At 40.2% G+C, this 17,854-nt stretch overlaps 1 protein-coding gene across 19 annotated transcripts in view; it reads left to right on the top strand.

The window, feature by feature from the left end:
- The window catches only part of LOC106997839 (uncharacterized), a 547,605-nt gene that overhangs the window by 309,734 nt on the left and 220,017 nt on the right, over positions 1–17,854 (top strand). For all 19 annotated transcript variants that reach the window (XR_013417061.1, XR_013417051.1, XR_013417050.1 and 16 more), the window contains one exon: positions 6,795–6,911. The gene's annotated coding sequence lies outside the window, so the exon portion shown is untranslated. The remainder of the gene's footprint in view (positions 1–6,794; positions 6,912–17,854) is intronic.

The raw sequence follows: 17,854 nt of genomic DNA, 5'->3' as shown, positions 1-17,854 counted from the left end.
TCTGTATTGCACATTGAACCAATTTTTATAAAGGGGCGAGAGGGAGGGAGGGAGGGGTAAGGAGGGTAGAGGGTAGATGAGTAAAGAAATCAGAAATTTTTCTGGGGGCTGCTTACTTCTAACCTCCTTTGGATGCCTTATCTCTGGCCCCTTCTGTAAGCTGATCCAGCTCATGTCAGCATGACACATGAACCACGCAAAGCTTCTTTTTAAAGAGATTTTAATTCCTGCTTGACAGGCTAGGCTGAAGCCCATGAGTGACAATAGATTTTTTTTTTTCTTTTGAAACAGAGTGAAAGCCACAGTGCACCTGGTATTTCATTGAACACCAGGTGTGTGTGTGTGTGTGTGTGTGTGTGTGTGTGTGTGTATGTGTGTGTATAATGTTTCTGGGAAGGAAAAAAACAGTTAACCTAAGTAATAAACTGTTTCAGTTTGCCGGGAGTTATGCTTTAAGAAAAGATATCCACCGTTTTTGGCCTGCGTGAAGACTGTTTATGCCCCATAATCTGTTTTAAATCTTTTAAGAGTTTTATCACTTTCCCCCTTCTCATAAAAGTAACTCATTGCTTTATTTTTTTATTCTAGTCTGAAATTACATCTTTAATTAGCTCCTGTGTGGTAAAGTATCAAACTGTCACATTTCATTTGATGAATTTCATCTCTTATACCCAAGATGTTTGGGGGAACCGACTATATCCAATATCCTGGGGGAGAATAGCTAGAAACTGGGACCATCCTTAAGCACTGTATGAGGCCCAATACAGAAAGACAAGGAAGTACTTTAGGAGTTGCCTAAATGTTCTCTCGCAAATATAAAATGAGCTTTGTTTTATTTATGACTGCCTGAGTGAGTTCGGACAGCTATAACAAAGTACCTAAGGGTGTATTGCTTATAAACAAGAGAAATTTATTTCTGATTGCTTTGGAAGCTGAAAGTCTGAGATCTAGGTGTCAGCATGGTTGGGTTCTGATGAGGGCCCTCTTCGTGACTGCAGACTGTCAACTTCTTGTATCCTCACATGGCAGAAAGTGAGTGAGAGCTTTCTGGGTCTCTTTTATAAGGGCACTAATTGTGTTCATGAGGACTCCACCCTCATGCCCTGATCACTTCCCAAAGGCCCTACCTCCTAATACCATCACACTGGAGGATAGGATTCCAACATATGAATTTTGGGGGCCAGAGATTCCGTCCATACTAATGACCATAGCGCATTTGAAATAGCTCTCACTTTCCACCGGTATTATTTATCGCGAGCGACTCGAAGGACTGACGGTAATAGGGATGACTCCGGTAATGGAGATATGATGGTGGTAGCATAATGAGGGTGGTGGTGATAGAGGAGTCTTCATTTATCAAATGGGGCACTGGACTTCGTGTGAATCACTTCACATACTTTTTTCTCATTTAATTTGCACACCAGCTCTGAGAACTTAGGTGTCATTGTCTCCATTTTACAGATGAGAGATAGAGGCTTAGAGAAGTTCAGTGACCTACTCCTACCCAAAGCCATCCAGCTTGGTAACGGTGGAGCAGGATTAGAATTTATACTGATGACAAAGCCCTGACTCATAACCCCCACTCCAGAGGTGCTTGTCTTCCTCAGGCATAGGCAGGGTAGGGATTTAGTTCCTCTTTCAGGGAAAACTAAGACACGAAAAGCTTGAATGATGCTCAGTGATACGCTTAATGTGAATGAACTTGGAGTCAGAGTGGAAACCATCTTACCATGTTGGTTCAACCAGTTTCTGAACAGAAGCTGTCTATTTACGACAAGGGGAAAGGAGCCACTTGTAATTGTATAGTACACCTCAGGGACAGTATTTTCACAAGTACTGTCTTGATCTTCCCAGTATGCTTATGAGGTAGGTAGGTCTTATTGTGTCCATTTTGTGTTTCTTCGACTCCAGGGTTGGATTGTGCTTTGCTACTGATTAATTCCGGGACCTTGAGCAAAACCTATGACCTTTCTGGGCCCTGCTTTCCCCATCTTCACTATAATGGGGATGGGTGTTCAGTAAGGATACGCTAGAATTTCTTTGATCTGTTTTGAAAAAGCCACACATGGTTCTTAAAACTTTTATTACCCAATAATATACACATAAAAAATTTTTTGTAGTAAAGATGTGAACAGTTGTGTGTCCTACACACATTGAAAGATGACAAGCCATTGGAAGACTACTTGAAACTCTGGAATCTGCTATGGCCAGGGAGTGAGTTGCTGTGTTGATAATTTAGCCTGATTATATTTTGATCGTAAATAGATCACCAATTCTTAAAAAGCTGGTATTGCCGGCCCTCCTTCCTTCCTTCTTCCTTTCTTCCTTCCATTTGTCAAAAAGCCATTAGGCACGTCTCAGCAAGGAGACCTATCAGGGCAAATAAGCAAACATATTGAAGGTAACAGGAGTCGGACTTCTGACTATGGGAGAACAGTTACAGATATAAAAAAGGGGAGAGCTAGAATGAACCCTGTATTGTGGGTAGGAATTTAAGGTTTCATTGTGAATGTGTGGATTCTGATACGTAGAAATTTTATAGATATAGAAATTTCAGTGTAGAAATATTATAAACATTAAAGTGTACACATGTCTATGAATAAATGCACACTCACACACACCCACACACACCCACACCTCACACCCCAAACCCATTTCCTAACTCTGTTCACCGAAAGAGCCAGGATGCAGTGACAGCCCAGTAAATATGAGCACATCTGCTACCTAGATTGTAGTTTCTAAATTCCAGTTTGTGCTTAAAGCAACTATGGGTCTTTGAAAAAAATATCTGATTCTAGAGCTGGGAAAGAAAAGGTACAAGTTGAGCCCTGAATGTCTTGTGACAGAAGATACAGAAACTCTGAAAGAATATTGGGAGATGCCACAAGAACGCAGCAGTCAGCTTGAAGGGATTCTCACTAAACCCATGTGAAACCTGGAACAATTTGAGCACCAAAATGACAATGATAGTTACAGGTTATATCCCACTAAACAAGAAATACATGAATCCACACTTGCATAAATAAATAAATGCATGAAAATGTGGTGAGAGGAGAAAGTTCTCCCTTAAAATAGAACACTGATATATAGAAGGAATTCTGGAATTGGAGAGATTACCATTTGGCAGTCATCATAGTAATAATTAATCCAGGTAAGAAACATCAACGGATGTTAACAATAGTGAATACAGGTTGGATGAGGATCAGAATCTTTATATAACCATAGTGAATACAAGTTGGATGAGGATGAGCGTCTTTATATAACCATAAAGTATCTGTCCACAAATCCTTATGCATTTTAAGGGGAAACACAGGAGCTTTACTGGAGAAACTTGGAAGACACAACCTTACTCAAGTGATCAGAGATCTCATCAGCAGTGATGGGACAAACAGTGTTCTGTGTCACTTGATGGGATGCAATGAGAAGAACATAGCATCTCTTCCAAACAATGCAATCTTCAGATCTTTTCATGAGAACATATCTCTAATCCCAGTTCAGGGGCATTTTACAAATTAATTCACCTGCTGCCTTCCATAATATAAAGGTCGTGAAGGTCAAGGATACTATTCCAGATCAAAAGAGACAGAAGAGCGATGACGACTAAATAGAAAGTGTGATCCTGAAATGGATCCTTTGACTAGAAAGAGCATTACTGGGAAAGTTGGCCTAACTCGAATTGGGGTCTCCCGGTGAAGGATACATGAGAGTTCTTTGAACAACTCCTACAACATTTCTGCAAGCTTGAAATTCTTTTGACACAAAAAGTAAGACATACTTTGTACAGGAAATCTGAGCTTTTAGTTTTTACTTTATTTTACAAAGTTAAAAGGAATAGTTTCTGAATTCTTTTTTATTTTGGATTTTTGTAAGAATCTTACAGGGTATAATTATTAGACTTTTAGTTCTGAATTTCTGTGGTTGTTGTGCAGAGAAGAATATAGTTCTATGAGATAGGGACTTTTCTGGATGTGTGATATCATTTGTGTAATTACGGAAATTCATTCATATTTGACTGGGAAAATAGTTAGAACCTTGGAGTGTCTTAAGGCCATTGTTGAGATATTTATGAGGCATTTTAGATTAATGGGATTATGAGTTGGTGTTCTGGAGTCATGTTTCCTGAGCTCAAATCCCGCGCCCACCACTTACCAGTGTGTGACTTTGAGCAAGTGAACTAACCTGTTTCTTGTGTCATCTATAAAATGTAGGTAACAATAGCACCTATCTCGTGTGGCTATTGTGCAGACCATCTGATTAATACTAGTAGAGTGCTGAGAAGAGTACTGGCTTAGATAAAATGCTGTGTTGTTGTTGTTATTATCATCATTATATATTATTGCTACTGCTGCTGTTACTGTTACAATATGGGGTGTAATTTGTGTAGCACAGGGAGGGGAACATCACACACTGGGGACTGTTGGGGAGTGGGGGGAAAGGGGAGGGAGAACATTAGGACAAATACCTAATGCATGCAGGGCTTAAAACCTAGGTGACAGGCCAGGCACAGTGGCTCACGCCTGTAATTCCAGCACTTTGGGAGGTGGGTGGATCACGAGGTCAGGCGTTTGAGACCAGCCTGGCCAACATAGTGAAACCCCATCGCTACTAAAAATACAAAAAATTAACCAAGTGTGGTGGCGGGCCCCTGTAATCCCAGCTACTTGGGAGGCTGAGGCAAGAGAATTGCTTGAACCCAGGAGGCAGAGGTTGCAGTCAGCTGAGACTGCACCACTGCACTCCAGCCCGGGTGACAGTGCGAGACTCTATCTCAAAACAAAAAACAAAAAACCCTAGATGATGGGTTGATGGGTGCAGCAAACCACCATAGCACATGTATACCTATGTAACAAACCTGCACGTTCAACACATGTATCCCAGAACTTAAAGTAAAATTAAAAAAAAAAAAAAAAAGAAAAAAAAAAATAAAGGACATTTCTGAAGCAAAAAATAAAAAAATAATAAAAATAATTGTGTAGCAAAGGCTAGAGAAACGAGCTAAAGGAAATTTCATATGGCAATTTGTTGGAAGTTTGATCCCTCCTCACACTCTGATGATAGAAAGGCCATAATGCCATTGATTTTGGATACTGACACCGTGTACTGATCCTTTAAGATGCTTTCTTATTTGCAAAGCCAGCTGCCACACCCAAGCACACTTTAGAGTTTCTTTACCCTTTATTCAGGGAAAAGCACACATTTTAAATGTTCAAGAAGAACAGCAGAAACAAGACAGGATCAAAGCAAAATACAAAGAAAACAAGATTGGAGAATCAGAGGATCAAGATCCAAGGAAAAATGTTTACTTTGGCAGAAATACCTAGAAAATATAGTGACTGCAGGCCTTGTTTCAAGTTCACATATTGAATCTCAACATGTTTACTTATTTGCAAGTGTAAGTAAATGTATGCAGCACACTGAGTTAGCAAACATGGAATATCCCTGAAGGAGGGAGATGTACTGCTCATCAGTGTTGTCCACAGTGCACCCTGCATCCTACCGCTTGCTCCGGGCTCTCCAGCCTGTTCCTTTTCCTGAAAGGGCTTCCAGTCAAGCTCATGATCTATTATTATATATGATACTTAGAGAATATTGAGCATTAAGCATTTTTATTTCTTTATGCTTTGTTTCTAAAAGGGTTCAAAGGAACAAATTTAATTGTCTGTTATCCTAAGAAATGCTTAATTGTCCAGAATAGATCTTCATTAACAAAGTATAAAGTGAAAGAAGAGACCAATTGGCAAAGAGAGAGAAGATAGAGGTTTCGACTAAAGCCTAGAAGAATAGGTAATGAATGACTACTCAGAAAGAAAGAATGGAGGAGGTCAAGGGTTTCACAGTGTATGCTTTCTTTTTTAGAACTATAAGCATGTTTCTGGTCATCTAGCCCGAAAGTCTAAGTTTTTTTAGGCATAGGAGAGTTTCAGATATATTGTGAACACATAGCCCATTGCTTGGTCCTCTGTCTGAAATACCCAGGTTGTCTCCCCTTGATTCAGTCTCTTGTCACTATCTCACCCTGACTATAGTATTTTGAATTTTAGATGATATACATATTTTGAGAAGCACTAGCAATCAAGTGGGAATAAACCATCTAGGATTCCTCATACCATCTAAGTTTTAAAACTCTTTGCTAGAGTATATGGAGCTATGTCAAGACAGTGTGTTAAGGTTGTTCTGTGATTAAGAACTCAGAACCTAGAGCCAGAATCCTTGGGTACAAATCGTGACTGTCATTTGCTAGCTGTGTTCCATTTTCTTCATCTGGAAAATGATATCAATGATAAGAAACAACTATGGGCCAGGCACGGTGTCTCATGCTTGTAATCCCTGCACTTTGGCAGGCCGAGGCGGGCAGATCACTTGAGGTCAGGAGTTTGAGACTAGCCTGACCAACGTGGCAAAACCCTATCTCTATTAAAAATACAAAAATTAACTGGGCATGGTGGTGCATGCCTGTAGTCCCAGCTACTCAGGAGGCTGAGACAGGAGAATCACTTGAATCCGGGAGAAGGAGGTTGCAGTGAGCAGAGGTCATACCACTGCACTGCAGCCTGGGCCAGAGAGCGAGACTTCGTCTCAAAAAAAAAAAAAGAAACAAATGTGGTTACATGGGAAAAAATACCAGCAATATAGGAAGCTTTCAAAAAATGTTAACTGGTGTGTATTTGCCTAATGAGTAGAAATAAAAAACTTTAGTACTATTTGGAGACTTGGTATGTTTACATGATTCAGTAATAACTATGCAATATCTCTCCTTCACACAAAGTTCTAATAAATCATTGCTTTTTCTGTAGGTAAAATCTGCTGGTGGAGTCACTCCATTATTCTTATCTGTGGAGATCTAGATCTTGATTTGAAAGTTTCTGAGAAAATCTTCAGCTCAGACTTGAGGTCAACTTTACCAACTGAAGGTAAAAGCTAATTTTATTCATTTAAGTATGAATTGCTCATTACTAAAGCATAGAAAATAAAGATCATTAACATGTCTTATTAACTAGAACATATCAGATAGAATCCTGGTTTCTTGATGTTGAAAAAATTATGAAATACTAATAGAAACAGAGAAAAATGGCCAAGCATGGTGGCACACACCTGTAATCCCAGCACTTTGGGAGGCCAAGGCGGGTGGATTATCTGAGGTCAGGAGTTCGAGACCAGCCTGGCCAACGTGGTGAAACCCTGTCTCTACTAAAAAATACAAAAATTAGCCAGGTGTGGTGGCAGGTGCCTTAATCCCAGCTACTTGGGAGGTAGAGGCAGGAGAATTGTTTGAACCCAGGAAGTGGAGGTTGCAGTGAGCCGAGATCAAGCCATTGCACTCAAGCCTTGTTCTTGGGAACAAGAACGAGACTTCTTTCAAAAAAGAAAAAAGAGAAAAATAAGATAAAATGAGTAAGGAGAAAAGCTTGTTTCCTGTTATGGTTATGGAAAGCTTTATAATAAGCATCATCAAATCCATTTTTTTTTTAATTTTATTTTTTGGAGACAGGGTCTCACTCTGATACTCAGGCTGCAATGCAGTGACACAATCCTAGCTCACCACAGCCTTAAACTCCTAGGCTCTAGTGACCCTCCCGCCTCAGCCTCTCAAGTAGCTGGGATTGCAGGAACATGCCGCCACATCGAGCTAAGTTGTTTTCATTTTTTAAAAACTAGAGACAGGGTTCTCAGCCTGTTGTCCAGACTGGTCTCAAGCTCCTGCCTCAATCTCCCAAATTGCTGGGATTACAGGTATGAACCACCACACCTGGCCTCATATCCATTTTTTATATCTACAGTACCCAGTTGTTGAAATAATCTTAAAATTTTGGGAAAACAAATAAACTAAGAAACAACCTGCTGCAGGACTGGAATAGTTGGTGAACAGAATAAGAGAGTATTGAAAAAGATGCAAATTTTTCTGTAAAAACCAGTAGGTGGTAAGCCTGCTGCCCGCAGCCAGGAGACCGGATAGTGGAGAAAACCTCTTCTGAGATGCTCCTATTCATTTTATGGTTAAGTAAATTATTTTACACTGTTAAACATGGATGTCGTCGTTGTTTTTAAATGGGGGGCAACTTCCAATAACTGGCTTATTTTCTCATCAGTCTGTGTCTCCTGTTCTTCAGAGGTTGTTCTTAACATCCTGCATTCACCTCGAATTTCCTACCCCTCCAAGTTGCCAGTTACTGCCAGTCAGAAAAGAAGCTTCAGATGTCAACTCCCTCAAATTTTGCCTCCAGGCCTGCACAATTAACCTGTACTCACTTTCAGTGCTTTGTCACTAGTGAAAGGCAAACCACATCCCAGTCCCACTTAGCTCCTTCTTCTGCTCTGGAACCACCTCCTTCTCCCTGCTCCAGAACCACCTCCTTCTTCCTGCTCCGAAACTGCGGAAACCCACCTCCTTCCTCCGGCTTCGGAACCACCTCCTTCTTCCTGTTCTGCAGCCTGCCTCCTCCTTCCTGCTCTGGAAACTGCCTTCTCCTCCTTCCTGCTTGGAAACTTCCAAAACCCACCTCCACGTTCCTGCTCTGGAACCACCTCCCTTTTCTTGCTCTGGAACCTGCCTTCTCTTTCATCTTGTACTGGGATTTGCTTCCTCCTTCCTGCTCTGGAACCAGCCTCCTCCTTCCTGCTCTGGAACCCATCTCCTCCTCCCTGCTCTGGAACCTGCCTTCTCCTCCTTCCTGCACTGGGGTCTGCCTCCTCCTTCCTGCTGTGGAACCTGCCTTCTCCTTCATCTTGCTCTGGGATCTGCCGCCTCCTTCCTGCTCTGGAATCTGCTTTCTCCTCCTTCCTGCCCTGGAACCTGCCTCCTCCTTCATCTTGCCCTGGAACCTGCCTCCTCCTTCCTGCTCTGGAAGTGCCAAAACTCACCTCCGTATTACTGTTCTGGAGCCACCTACTTCTTCCTGACCTGGAATCTGCCTCCACCTTCTGGCACTGGGATCTGCCTCCTCCTTCCTGCTCTGAAAACTGCCTCCTCTTTCTTCCTTCTTCCTGCCCTGGACCCTGCCTCCTCCTTCCTGAGCTGGGAACTGCCTTCTTCCTCCTGCTCTGAGATTGCCAAAACCCATCTTCATGTTTCTGCTCTGGAACCAACTCCCTCTTCTTGCTCTGGAACCTGCCTCTTCTTTTCTGCTCTGGAACCTGTCTTCTCCTTCCTGCTCTGAGATCTACCTCCCCCTCCTTCCTGCACTGGGATCTGCCTGCTCCTTCCTGCTTTGGAAACTACCTCCCACCTGCTCTGGAACCTGCCTCCTCTACTACTCTGGGATCTGCCTCCTCCTTCCTACTCTGGAACCAACTCCGTCTTCTTGCTCTGGAGCTTGTCTCCTCCTTCCTCCCATCCAAGTACTAACCAGGCCTGACCCTGCTTAGCTTCTGAGATCAGATGAGATCGGGTGTGTTCAGGGTGATATGGCCATAGACAGTCTCCTTCTCCTCCTTCCTCCTCTGGAACCTACCTCTTCCTCACTGCTCTGGTACCTGTCTCCTCTTTACCACTCTGGGATCTGCCTCCTCCTTTCTGCTCTGGAACCCACCTCCTCTTTACTGCTCTGGAATCTGCCTCCTTCTTTCTGCTTTAGAACCCGCCTCCTCTTTCCTGTGCTGAAACCTACCTCCTCCTTCCTGCTCTGGGACCCGCCACCTCCTTCCTACTCTGGGATCTGCCTCCTCCTTCCTGCTCTGGAACCTGCCTCCTCTTTACTACTCTGGAATCTGCCTTCTCCTTTCGGTTCTGGAACCTGCCTCCTCCTTCCTGCTCTGGAACCTGCCTCCTCCTTCCTGCTCTGGAACCTGCCTCCCGCTTCCTGCTCTGGAACCTGCCTCCTCCTTCCTGCTCTGGAACCTGCCTCCCGCTTCCTGCTCTGAGACCTACCTCCTCTTCCTGCTCTGGAACCTGCCTCCCGCTTCCTGCTCTGAGACCTACCTCCTCTTCCTGCTCTGGAACCTGCCTCCCGCTTCCTGCTCTGAGACCTACCTCCTCTTCCTGCTCTGGAACCTGCCTCCCGCTTCCTGCTCTGAGACCTACCTCCTCTTCCTGCTCTGGAACCTGCCTCCTCCCTCCTGCTCTGGGATCTTCCTCCCGCTTCCTGCTCTGGGATCTTCCTCCTGCTTCCTGCTCTGAGACCTACCTCCTCTTCCTGCTCTGGAACCTGTGTCTTCTTGTGCTGGAACCCACCTCAGTTTCTCCTTTCTCCTTATCAGCTATTGTTTTTGTCACTTCTCCCTTCTTTTTCTTCCTTTTGATTCCTTTGTTCAGTATTTTCAAATATTCACTATTATTTTTTTCTTTTTTAAGAGATTATTTATATGCTACACAAATATTTTCACATGTAGAATTCAGTGGTTTTTAGTATATTCACAGAATTGCATGACTCTTCATGATCTAAAATTCCATGATCTAATTTCTGATTTGTTTCATCACCTCAGTGAGAAACCCATGCCCATTAGTAGGTGCTCCCCATTTTCCTCTTCTCAGTCCCTGGAAAACGCTAATCTACTTTCTGTTTCTGAGGATTTGCCTATTTTGGACATTTTATGTAAATGGTATCATACAATTTATAACCTTTTTGTATCTGACTTTTTTCACTTAGCATAAGTTTTTAAGGTTTGTCTATGTTCATACATGTGGTAGCATGAATTGCTATTTTGTTCTTTTTTATGACTGAATAATATTCCATTTTGGAATGGAGCACATTTTGTTTATTGATTCATTAATTGAGAGACATTTGAAATGTTTCTACTTTTTGACTGTTTAGAATAATGCTGCTATGAACATTCATGTACAAGTTTTTATGTGGATGTATGTTTTCAGTCCTTTTGGATATATATTTAGGAGTGACATTTCTGGGTCATAGGGTAATTCTATGCCTAACATTCTGAGGAACTGCCAAACTGTCTTCCCAAGTGGCTGTACCCTTTTACCTTCTCACCAGCAATGTATGAGGTTTCCAATTTCTGTATATCCTTCCCGTTACTGGTTATTGTCAATCTTTTTAAATATAGCCGTCCTAGTGGATGCAAAGTGGTTACTTATTTCCTAGTCTCTCTTGGACACCACTTCTTTTGGGGAATTCTTCTGAACACCCTGAAATCCTTTCTCCAGATTGTGTTAAATGTCCCTGTATTAGTCCGTTTTCACACTGTTGATAAAGACATACCTGAGACTGTGTAATTTATAAAGAAAAAGAGGCTTGGTGGACAGGTCCATATGGCTGGGGAGACCTCACAATCATGGTGAGACTTCTTACCTGACAGTTTCAAGAGAGAATGAGAGAGCCAAGCAAAAGCGGTTTCCCTGTATAAAAACCATCAGATCTTGTGAGACTTATCACTATCATGAGAACAGTATGGGGGAAACTGTCCCCATGGTTCAATTATCTCCCACTGGCTCTCTCTCATAACACATGGGAATTGTGGGAGCTACAATTCAAGACGAGGTTTGGGTGGGAACACACCCAAACCATATCAGTCCCTCCTGTATATTTCTCAGGCACTCTTTCCTTGTGGCGTCCCTCATCACACTGAATCATCATTGTCTATTAACCTTATCTCCTCCATTAGAGTGTGAACCTGTCAGATAGAGTACCAAAATATTCCTGTGGTATTTCCTAGGTTAATACAATGCCTGACACAGTTATTTAGTCTCATCTTTTTGTCGGGAGTGGGATGGGGGGAGACTTATAGGCAAGACTTCATTATTAATCCCCTAAATACAAGAATGAAAATATTCACTAATATTGTTTGTTAGTTGATATCTAGTTAGAAGGAAAAGATGGATTTTTTAGCCTATGTGTTTGACTTTTTATTTTTATTTTATTTTATTTTATTTTATTTTTGAGAGGGAGTTTTGCTCTTGTTGCTCAGGCTGGAGTACAATGGCGCGATCTCGGCTCACCACAACCTCCGCCTCCCAGGTTCAAGCAATTCTCCTGCCTCAGCCTCCCTAGTAGCTGGGATTACAGGCATGTACCACCACGCCCAGCTAATTTTGTATTTTTAGTAGAGACAGTGTTTCTCCATGTTGGTCAGGCTGGTCTCGAACTCCTGACCTCAGGTGATCTGCCCACCTCGGCCTCCCAAAGTGCTAGCATTACAGGCATGAGCCCCCACGCCGAGCCATGTTTGACTTTTTATAAAGTTATTTTTTCTTTACTCTTGTACTACTATGGTACTGTCCCTTAATTCACCAAGAAGTTGGAAGGAAAGAAATAGGGATGCTATAAAATATCACCGTAAGGGGAAAATGCCTAGATGATTTTAAAAGTATAAGTCAATTAGCCATTTTACTTTGATTTTTTAAAAGCTTGACTGATTGAGAACCAACTGTTTCTTTTAAAAAAGAAAATACCGGTTACATAGATTAGACTTTAAAGATTTCAAATGCAGATAGAAGTCAAGAACAGTATCGTAAAGTTTATGGATCTTCAAAAATGATGTGTTTCGCTGTAAGTATCAGAAATCAGAGATTCATTTGCATCAGGGTTGAACAGATAGGGATCAGTGCAGGGGAACAAAAGCTAGAAGTAGAATTAAACATAATTAAAGATTTTAAATATAAGTTTGAATTAAAAAGTACATCCGGCTTGAAGGCTGACTCATACTAAATTATAGTGCCCTGTGCGTAAGTACAGATTAAAAGGCATATTTAATTAGTTCTTTTGAGAATTTCTCCCTACAAACCTATTGGTTTTTATAATCAATATTTAGATAATGTTGTTTCTTTCTTTCTTTTTTTTTTTTTCTGATTCCAGAAAGATTTGTTTTAGCGTTTTAGATTTTTCTTAATTCAAATGAAGTTACGCTTGGACTAGATAGCCATTCTCTTATTTGACAGTGTTTTCAGTGTATTCTTGGAAATTCTATCTAGCTTCTTTGCTATGGTTTTTATATGCTTCTGGAACAAGGAGGAAATGGGGGAGGGAAAGAAAGAAAGAAACAAATGTAAGTTGGACCCAGATCAGTGAGATAGTATCAAATGGGGCCAAAATGAATTTGGCAGATGCTTTTCTCATGTTTCCCACTGGAGCATGCACATATTGTTACTTGGAATATCACTTGCATTTCTTTCATTCTTGTAAGATTTTTCTTCAGCTTCAGTAACAAACTTTAACTTTAAATAGGAGCCAGGAATGAATATTGAGAATTTAAAAAAAAATGTGTAAATGTACTTAGAATGGATATTTTGCCGTGAAGATTTGGTTGGTAAAGGATATAATAGATGCCTTTTAACTGTAGGAATGAAAGTGTGCAGGGGCGGAGATAGTGGAAAGTGTGTCATGTTTAGAGATCTGAGTTTGAATCCTTATTTTGCCACTTAATAGTGGCATGACTTTGGCAAAGTAATCTTTTTAAGAGTCTATCTTTCCTTATAAAACAAGAAGATCCCTTTTTCCTCTGTAGTGCTGATTATAAGTGAATTTAGTGACAGATAGAAAACATTCAATAAATGATTGCTATTTCAAAATTGTCGTATTTACTAAAAAAAAAAAGTAGTAATTCTTAGGATAAAAATGTAAATTTTCTTATCAAATGTTCTTTTAATGTCAGGTAGGCATTTCAGTTTCATGATGTTCAATGTACATATCACCGGTAGCTGTATTTCCTTGGTTCCTGTATGTCAGCATGGTAGACAAAGACAAAAATGAGAAAACTTTGAATGTGGGAGCACACAAATTTATATAGATGAAATTGTACAGTACCATGTACTTCATTAATATGCATTTAATAAAGTTTATTAAAATTGAATGAGAGTTGAAGGGATTCAATATCATTTTATTTCTTGCAATATTTAGGTTACTGCAGACAACTGAGAATTAGCTTTAAAAAAAAAAAAAAAGTATCCAAAGGAGAAAGATGCTGTATAACTTTCCGAAAAGTCTGTTCCCTTATTTTAAAAAGACACTTGTAAGTTTAAAGGACTCTTAGGCCGCAAGGAGGTGCAAAACTTATACAGAGTTCTCATGTACCCTTCACCCAGCTTCCCCAATGATACTATCTTTAATATCTACAGTACCATTATTAAAACCAGGAAATTGACATTGTTAGTTTACACCTTCAATGGTTAACCCATTTTAGTGTTTTTAAGTGGAGGAAATTCTTTTTGATGTCTTGCTTAATCAGTTTTCTCATATATATACTTTTTGAGTGTCAGTATGCTGAACAGAAAGATATTTTGAAATCAGAAACCCTTAGGCTCAAATCTTGGCTCTGCCTCTTATTCCTATGCAACTCTGAGGACCTTTCTTAGCATCGATGATGGTCTGTTTCTTCATTTGTAAAAGGTGCTGTCACTTACCTTGCAGAGTTGGCACAAGGATTAGCAATTGTGTATGGTCAAGAGCCTTTTCAATAAATGATGGCTTTTGGAATAACTGTTCTCTTGCTATGTTTTCATCAAAAATTGAAAAGAGCTGGCCATTATCTTTAACATAGCATGTGTACTTTGTGGACACCTGTCATTTCAGGACCACTAAATGGTAAATATGCTAAAACAACTTCATGGTTGCTGTAGCCCTTCCTTTCTTACTACACCTGTCATGGCCTGCTTGTTTTGCACCCTGGTCACCTACTTTATCTGCACCTTTTTTTCCTAGCCTATAGACCAAAAGCTACTCCTCTCTATGTACAGATAATATTTCTTCTGCCTTTTGTTATATAGATTCTAGGAAATGTAGTTCTTTTTTGTTTTTTGTTTGTTTTCTTTTATATAACTTCTTCCAACTTAATTCTGTTTTACAAACAGTTGATGATAGCCCTAGGTAGATGCCTGTTTCAAACCCAGGCTGATACAGCTGGCTCTTGAGTATCCCTGTACAAAAGCTGCCCTTCAGGGAACATCGTGTCCAGGGCTGCTGCCTCCCTCCGCTTGCAGACCTGGTACTCTCTGCATCTAAAACTGGTCACTCCTCATTTCTCCACTTGGGCACAGCTACAAAGGTAGAAACAGAGTTCTGCACCCCACTTTTTGCTGTACCTCAGTTGGCCCAGAAGCATCTACCCCTGTTTAGCTCAGAAGTGTATAGTACTGTTTAAATACTTAAAATTTGCTATGTTCTGTACTGGCCAAGAAATGTCTTCTGGTAAGAGCTTCTGGTAGGAAGAGGACCTAAAGCTGCCCCCATAAGACGATATTCAGTTCATTTAGAATAGAAAGTTTTGTTTGCTTTTAATTTTTATTTATTGAACTGAAAATTGGAAACAGCCCATTGACTTTTCTATCTTATACAGCATCTCCTCCTACACACGTTTAGCTTCCTGCTCCCTTGAAATCTGGGTGACCTACTCCTGTTTTCAAGTTTTTTCTATTTTATTATTTTGTTCCTTAGCGTTTCTGCCTTTTTTGTATCTTCCAAGTTTCCATTTCAAAGGAGAGGGATCATATTTTTATATATTTACCTCCCGTTTGAATGTGTTTAAGGAATGCTTAGAAATGTTCCTTTATGTTTTAAAATATCCCTTCTGCTTAAGCAAGTAGCATATCATTTCCTGCTTTAGTTCTGGCCTCAGTCTGACAGGCCAGGGCTGAAGTAGGGGTGAAAAGTTCACCATCCGGAAGTGCTGTTGAGGTCAGAATCACGTGATGAGGAGCCGACCCAGACTCCTGGTAATTCCCTGAGAATGTGAATCTTTGGGAGAAGGAGCACAAGGGAGAGTTTTTTTCTCAAGTCGGCTGCCTGTGCTCGGGCTCTTGCTTACAATTCTTAGTTTTGTGGCACTGTTATTATTATTCTTCCAGGAACTCACCGTAATGCCTTTATTATTGTCTACATCAGTGTTTTAAAAAGTAAAGTTGTAATGCATTGCTAGGTTATGCAATGAATTTTGTGGACAGAGATCAGTATTAAAAAATAAAAAAGGAAACAAAGTGTAAACAGAGTGCATTATATGGAATAAGAATATGTGTATTTTGTAAAACTCTTGTTTGATACATAGATCTATACACACAGACACACAATCTCATAGGTCTCTACTTATTTGCGTATGAGTACATGCTGGCAGGTGTACATTCTTCTTCATCCTCATTCCTAGTCATTTGAGAACTCAGTCGTGCAAAATGCATGCACTTGTCAGTGGATGTGTTCTTACAGAATTCACATCATTTCATATTTGGAATTTATTGTAACTGCATTTTAATTCATGTGAATGTGAGTTATATATCTCATTTTGTTTCTTTGTATTTTCTCCACTCAGTATTCTGTTTTAAGATCCATGGATAGTGCTATGTGTACCTCTAATCCATTGCATCCAAATGCCCATAGTTGTTGAAGTGCGCCTAGAATACATTTTACTTCTGTTCTCTCTCAGGGATGGACACCTATATTGTCTCCATCTCACTTCACCATGAACACTACTGTGAACAGCCTCAGATATATCCCTTACTGGAAAGTACCAAGGGGAATTTATTTGGGCGGTAGCCTAATAGTAGACTTGCTGAGCCAGAGGGCTATGTACCCAGCTCAGATACTGTATATAGTATAATTTCAAAAAGTACACTGGTTACCTCTGGAATGATTCACCAGTCAAAGCACCCACCAGCAGTATGAATGCTTATTCCCACATTCCTGCCAGTACTTAGCATTATTAAGCTTTCTAATTTTCCCTATTTCTGTCTAGTGAGTGTAAAATGATATATTTTTTGTTTTGTTTTTATCTGACTATTGATGGATTTGATTATGTCTTCATGGGCTTGTTTTTTTTTTTTATTTTTTTTTATTTTTCTCATCTGTAAATTCCCCTTCAAATTCATTGCACATTTATCTACTGGAAATTTTTTACTTTTCCTATTGATTTATAGGCATTCTTTGTATAGTCCAGATAGTCCCTGTCTGGTTTTAGACATTACATGTATTCTCCTAGCCTGTCCTGTTTGTTAACTTTTGTGTCTTATACTTTTTATTGAACGGAAGTCTTTAATTTTGATGTAATTTTGTTTATTAATATTTTACTCTGGGGGCTTTGTAAAATATTCCCTCTTCTTCTGACAGAAAAATTATCTATTAATATCAGTTTTATAGTTTTATCTTTCACAATTAGGACTTTAATCTATCTGAAGTCCACATGTGTATGTGGTGGTAGGTAGCAATCCATTAATTTTTCACATGGTGATTCTGTTTATTTAGGCTGGTGTTGCCCTTCAGCTCTCCGATATGCTCCATTGGTCTTTCTGTTCTTTCACTGAAGTTTATGCTGTTTTGTTACTATGGCTTGGTAGTATATTTTACTATCTGGTAGAGTAAGTCCTGCTTATTGTTGTTCTTTTTCATAGTGGATTTAGGTATCTGTGAACTTTTCTTTTCTATATGATATATTTTTTTCTTTTTTGAGACTGAGTCTCACTTTTCGCCCAGGCTGGAGTGCAGTAGTGTGATCTTGGCTCACCGCAACCTTTGCCTCCCTGGTTCAAGTAATTCTTCTGCCTCAACTTCCTGAGTAGCTGGGACTACAGGTGCATGCCACTATGCCTGGCTAATTTTTGTATTTTTAGTAGAGACGGGGTTTCACTGTATTGGCCGGGCTGGTCTTGGACTCCTGACCTCAAGTGATCTGCCTGTCTTGGCTTCCCAAAGTGCTGGGATTACAGGCGTGAGCTACTGTGTTTGGCTGTATATGAATTTTGAAATAAATGCAATCGAATGAGTTCTTCAAACTATAACTGAATTTTGATTGGAATGTTATTGAATTTATAAATCAAAATTAACTAACATATTTTTGGTAAGTTATTGAATTTATAAATCAAAATTGAAGAACTAACATATTTTTGGTAAGTTATTCCATCTAGGAGCTTTTACAGTCTCTCCATTTTTCTCAGCATCTTTCATGTAGCTTATTAGAGTTCAATGATTCTCCATAGAGGTACAGGTGT

Source organism: Macaca mulatta, chromosome 4, assembly GCF_049350105.2.
Source record: "Macaca mulatta isolate MMU2019108-1 chromosome 4, T2T-MMU8v2.0, whole genome shotgun sequence".
Lineage (NCBI taxonomy): Eukaryota > Metazoa > Chordata > Mammalia > Primates > Cercopithecidae > Macaca > Macaca mulatta.
The sequence above is the reverse complement of the archived record's forward strand: the minus strand, read 5'-3'. Positions and strand labels throughout refer to the sequence as shown.